Source organism: Trachurus trachurus (genome assembly GCF_905171665.1).
Source record: "Trachurus trachurus genome assembly, chromosome: 5".
In the NCBI taxonomy this organism is placed as follows: Eukaryota; Metazoa; Chordata; class Actinopteri; order Carangiformes; family Carangidae; genus Trachurus; species Trachurus trachurus.
In genome coordinates this window covers 925,332-932,191 of record NC_139896.1, presented here as the reverse complement: position 1 = coordinate 932,191, position 6,860 = coordinate 925,332, and positions in this window count along the sequence as shown.

Sequence of the window (6,860 nt, the reverse complement as noted above, 5' to 3'; positions counted from 1 at the left end):
AAGTCTGGACTCAGTGACTCATTAGTGTTGATCAACACAGGGCAAGTGGCTCTTTTTTTCATTATGTTTATTTCTTCTATCATGGACTATCCTTCTTCATATGTATGGACACACACTGTCTTTTCAAGATGTCAACACTGCCTTGTGAGTATACTGGACAAGTTCTGTTTTTCACAGAGAATGTGTATATGCAAAGAGAGGTTCTTAAAGTTTATCAATTATAGTCTGTACTTTGGTTTACAATGGGCTTAAAGGACAATTCCAGGCGAATTCAACTCGGGGGTGTATTTTCCTATCATTTTAGGTCTAGAAGAAGGAATCTGAAGATTTTCAGTTTAATCGCTCCCGTTTTGCAGTAGTTGCGTCTGTTCCCGCATCGCCACGGCAGCGATGAATGGGAGTGGATGTAAGTTCCGCTGTTTAGGCTGTTTCCAGCCCTCAAAGCCGCAAATTTTTCCCACAGACAGCGTCAGATGGCTACTCAAACATGCACCGAGAAGTTTATTTAAGCAAGCAAGCCGACATGTTTGTAAAACTAGATCTAATTCAAAGTCTCCCGGAGTCTCGCGCGAGACCCAGTTGCCGTGCTCGGTGTGTTCAGGTGCAGTAGGAAAGCTACAGTTTGTGTCATAAACACAGGAATATCAACTCTTTACTTGCTTCAAGTAAAAAAAAACTTCTCAGCGCATGTTTGAGTAGCCACCTGACGCTGTCTGTGGAAAAAAATGTACACTTGAAGCAAGTCAAGAGTTGGTATTCCTGTGTTTATGACACAAACGATAGCTCCAACTGCACCTGAATACACCAGCACTGCAACTTCGGGCTCGCGCAAGACTCTGGGAGACTTTGAATTAGATCTAGTTTTACAAACATGTCGGCTTGCTTGAAGTAAATAAACTTCTCGGTGCATGTTTGAGTCTCCATCTTACGCTGTCTGTGGAAAAAAATTGCGGCTTTGAGGGATGGAAACAGCCTAAACAGCGGAACTTACATCCACTCCCATTCATTGCTGCCGTGGCGATGCAGGGACAGACGCAACTACCGCAAAACAGGAGCGATTAAACTGAAAATCTTAAGATTCCTTCTTTTAGACCTAAAATGATAGGAAAATACACCCCCGAGTTGAATTCGCCTGGAATTGTCCTTTAATTGGTTATTTCCTTAATAATTTACCATTTGCATTTTCTGACTGTAAAATCTACGCCAACAAACTGTAATTCCATTATGTGTTGTACCGTATTTTTTACGGTGAAATTCTGGCAACCACAGCTGCCAGTATTTTACCGTGAATTTTGCAATAAAATACCGTACTATATCTTACAGTTTTACCGTGTTTTTTCACTGATGGACTGTAATTAGGTTTACAGTATATCCGTTATTTTTAAAAGAATTTACCGTAAACAGGTTTATATTATAACTGTTATTTTTACAGCAAATTACCGTAAACAAATAACAGTTCTCTACTGTGAAATTTACGGTTGCCAAAACAGCATACCGTAATGTGTAATACATTGTGACCGTATTTTCTACGGTAAAATTCTGGCAACCACAGCTGCCAGTATTTTACCGTAAATTCTACGGAATTTTTTTTACAGTGTGGTGTGTGTGTGTTTCGGGTACTTTCCCATGGCTCGACCTTATCTTCAGCTAAATCCGTGATTTTTGCTAACATCCTTTCCAAATGAAGCCCTTCTCCCAATGCATTCGGAGAGGCTTCCCATACACATACATGGGATTTTGCAATCCCGTTTAGCATGGTTAGCCTTGCCACGTTAGCATTAGCATAACAACTTTCAGCAAAACACCAGATGGTAGGGTCATACATAGTTCACTCTTGTCTCATGACTTTGCACTTTTGACTTTCACTCCAAAAGGGCATGGTATGATTTTTGTAAGCCAATCGGTGATGGTAAAGCCATGGTGGGGTGATTTTAGGCCCATCAGTGATGATAAAGCTATGGTGGAGTGAAACAGCATAAAACACAAGAAATAAGTATATTCTAACTATTTAAATCAACACATAGTAACATTAAATGATGATTATTAATGACATGATAACACAATTCACATTCAGTCTTTAAAGGTGGCATAACTTTCTTTTCATTGGTCTAGTTGTTGTCAGGCTTATATGTCATTTCTCATAAAAAATGCCACCACATTCCCTCCTTTGTGACTGGATAAGTCACATCTAATACTACATGATTGACCAGAGTTGGTTCAGACATGTCAGTCTAAGTGTAGACATGGATTCTCCCCTAAATCAGTGAAATGTAACCATTGCTACTCCTGCTACATATAATCACACAGGTAATACTAAAAGTGCACACTAAAAATTGAAACATAAGTGTGAAATTCTAACACGTCAAACATGCAAAAAATACAAGACTCGTCAAAACATGATGCATGATGTCATTTCCATGTTTCTCCTCAGGGCTCTCAAAATTTAGTTACAAGATTATCCTTTAATAAAAGCAAGCGAAATATAGTAGTTGAAATCTGTATAGAAAAGTATAGAAAAAATAAAAGCACGAGCAACATTACAAAACACGTCTCTAAACATGCCTTGCATTCAATTTTGAGAATATCAACCCTCACTGAAGAACTCTATTGCTTCTTTGGAGCCTGTCGGCCCTCCTTTTTGGTGATGTTAATTTGCTTCTTGATTCTCACTCTCTCCACGGTTTGCCTTCTCGCAAGCAGTCATCTTCTGAGTTGTAAATTCAGCAACTTCCTCATGAATTGATAGAGTTGATGGGCATGGCCCTTCAGATCCCACACTGCTGTTGTTATCAAACAGTGTGGATGATGTCTCTCCGTAGGCTGCTTCATCCAGTAACCTTTTTCCGTGCATATTTTTGGTCCAGCGTTCCCCTGACATAGGTGGTTCTCCTCGGCATGGGAGATTGAAGGTCTCGCTCGATCCCAGCCAGCTGAAGACTCCGGTTGGTCATATGCGGGTGGACCCTCATTGTACATGCCTCCGTCTGATGGTAGTTGGTTTGGCCACTCTCATGCATTTGATGGACTGCATCGCACTGGATACTCTATCAGCCACGTCAATCTATATGGATGACACAAAAAGATTGCTTAAGACATCACTCCACCCTCTAGGATTATTTGCATAATCCTCCTTTTTGTACGACATACTTTTTTCCTTCTTGTGTGACATACTTTTTCCCTTCTTATAGAGTCTGATCTTTCTTTATATTCGTCAATATCTTTTAAATGCTTCTGTTCCATGTTTAGACACAACTTTGTGAGTGCTAAATATTGGTGCTTCTTTATAGCGTATTAATATTATTTCTACTTTACCTCTAGTGAACAAAGTCATGCAACGTTTTTCTCTAGGTTCACAAGATTATATCTAGGCTATATGTCATAACAAGCCGATTATAATGTACAGTAAAGACTTCATTTATTTTATGAATGTTAGTACTCCAATTTTCACATTACACATCTTCTAGATAAATTTCATATGGCAATGATATAAACGGATAACCTTCAGAATGTACTGATTTAGGACTATACTGTATGAGGATTTTTATTTGTTTGTTTACTAGAATCGGTCCTATAGGGGCAATTGATTCAATATGGGCTACAAATTGTATTATGTTTTTTCTCTGATTTTGTTTTATTTCTTCATCTGGTTTATTTCATATTTATACATTTTGCAGATTCACTTCCATGTCTTCATAATCTTGATTAACAATTCTTATTAGAAATTTTCCCGTAATTACCTTAGTTGTCTTTTTTACCATAATTTTAACTATTGGAAGTGCACAACACAATACAATGGCAGATATCAACATCAAGATTCCATTTATTATTCCTGATATCTGCAAGATCTTTTTCAGGACAATTTGTCTAACAAATTTTCTTCTATAATGACAGGTTTTGTGTTCCAATTAGAATTTACAACATGTTCGTCTCTAAGTCTGTTCATTATTTTCAATATTCGGGTCAAATTACCATTCTCGCCTGTATGTAAAGGTACAACAGTACGGCAGTCTGTTCTTTTGACTATTTGTTCTGTTTTGTTTTGGTTTAGCATTGCTCCCAGTGAGTTTTTCTGTGCCAATCTCTGGGAACATAGTTTTTCTGTAGTTTTTTTCGGGCTGTTTGATGTCCTGCAGGGAGGCGTGGCCTTCCCTTCGATTCCTTTGTGATTGGTTCTGTCCCTGCTGTTTTACAGCAGTTATTAAGGTGGTACCAGAGGGTCTTACCTTTCACTTTCAAAGCAGTAGATGTAACTATGGTAACTTTGTAAGGACCCTCCTTTCTTGGCTGATTCCATTTGCGTTTGAAAATTTTCAAATACACCCAGTCTCCTGGTTCAATGTTTCGAAGCAGTTCTGGAATGACTGCTTCTCTGTTTTCCACTGCGCCTTTGACCTGTTGAGATATAACTTCATAGGTTCGAATTAGTTGTTGTAAGTAACATGTCAATTCTTTTTTACATTGTTCAAATGGGGCGAAGAAGGGGACCGGCATCGGTCTCCCTATGAGCATTTCATGCGGTGTTAAATGCGTTAGTCTGTTAGTCTGCATTCACATAGACATTAGTGCAAGAGACAAAGCGTCCATCCAAGTTAGTTTGTACTGAATGTTTGCTATGATTTTTGCTAATTTTGCTATTTTTGCTATTTATCCTCTCCCTCCTTGCGCAATGGTCAATCACCATGCGCATCTTTAAATAGCAATTTTCAACAGTGCACTTGGTAAAACAAAATGTCTATGAACACCTCTCCACAAACCTTTATCGGGACCGTTATGAGTAATATTAATTGCTCCACGATTAATCCAAATAGACAGTTCATATGGTTCAGCCTTATCCTGTCTGTGAGTCGCTATGTCGATGCTTATTCTGGACTAATACACATGCAGCTGTCGGAGCTTTAATTTCTGCCAGCTGTGCTGAACAAGGCTGATAATAATAATAATAATAATACATTTTATTTGTAATGCACATGCTGCGGTACTTTAACTGAGTATACATTTTAAGTTCATAGCCCGCATGTTTTCCCATTGCATCTCTAAGACAGAATCCATCCACAAACAGAGTGAGGTCAGCAACAATTAGTTCGTTATATGGGTCATCACGTAGTTTCAAAAATGTGTTACAATGTTGGATTGAAAATTCAGGTGCAAACAAGATACCATCATATCCTGTCTTTCTAGTCTGTGTCAAAACAAATCTTGGATTTGTAAGCAGAGCATGTAATTGGTGTGATGTATACAGTGTGACTGGATGATCCAGATCTCTTTGCAACATATGAAATGGTTTTAGAATAGTTTGGGTTTTCCTAATGGTGGAGCAGCTCCGCAGATCCCTTTTTCAAGGCCTCAAATGCCGCCTCAGCGTCTTCAGTCCATTGTGATTGAGCAGAGCGATCTTTTTGCCCTGCAGCACAAATGAGTGCTTGTAATGGAGCTGCTTTAAGAGCATATTCAAAGATCCTAGGTCTGCCATACCCGTTGTGCCCAGGAATGACAACATTTGCCCCACCGTTTGCGGTTTGGGCGATTTAACTATCACTTGTAATCGGGAAGGAGTAATAAGTCTTTTATTTCCACACAATCTTCTGCCAAGATACTCAACCTCCTCTTTGCAAATTGTAGTTTCTCTTTGCTGACCTTATGACCTCCCTTTGCAAGGGCAGTCAGTACTGCTATGGAATATTGTATCAAAGTGCTATCAAGATCCAGATGATTTAGATAATTAAACAGCACCCTATTAAAATTGTGGGACTATCCACAAACCCTTGGGGTAGTCGTGTGTAGGTGTACTGTTGTCCTTCATACAGTAAGTGAAGGCAAATAGAAACTGAAAGTCAGAATGTACTGGAACACTGAAAAATGCAGAACATAAATCAATGACAGTGTACCTAGAATCAACAGGTATGTTAGAGAGTAATGTATGTGGGTCAGGAACAACAGGTGTCTCGGCGTTCACAATGGCATTAATTGCTAATCATTTAGAATGTGGCTTTTTAATAAGGAAGATTGGAGTAGTACAGGGACTCTTAGTTATTAGTTATTAATACTCCAGTTTCCATCAGACCTGTAATTGTGGGTCGGATGCCTTCCACTGCCTGGTGCTTAAGAGGATATTGTCGTTTGTATGGCAATACAACATCTGTCCTAAGCACTACACGTGTTGGTTTTGCTGACTTCACTAAACCTGCATCAGTTTTGTGTTTTGACTACAATGTTTGTGGAACCTGTGTTAATATTCTTTGTGCTCTGTTGTGAGTATCATTTGTTTAGTTGTGTTGTTATGTATCCATATTCTGCGTAAAACTCACATCACAAGCATCTATAGTTATTTTTAGATATTGTTTATTAGGTGTAACATGCATATTTCCTTCCCCAGTCGGCTCCCATTCAGTTAACTGTGATGTGACCTTCACCATCTCTCCCAGCTGATAAGATTCATGGTTTTCTCCCACTAATAGAAATATGTGAGGTGGTGCGTTTGTAACCTGAAACCACTGCAAAAGGTCTGCTGGAAGTTTCACGGCTGCTACTGCTCCCTCCTTTCCCACATAAATAAAATGGCTAATGAGACAAAATATTCTGTTATTAATAATATAATAAAATATTTCCCTTTTTTTTTTCTAGATTTGAATCAGAGTCTAATTGCAGCCAATACACAGCAGATGGTTTGTGCAGGGTTTGCAAAGGATTATGTGTTTGTTGAAGTTGCGCAATAATTTTACATGTCATAGTGTCATTTGGAAAGTCCATTCTCAACCCATCAGGGGTTTTTAGACAACATAATATGTCTCTTTCTAATAAATTGATTGGAGTTTGTTTTGATGTTTTTATACAATAATGGTACAAATACTGTTTTTCCTTCT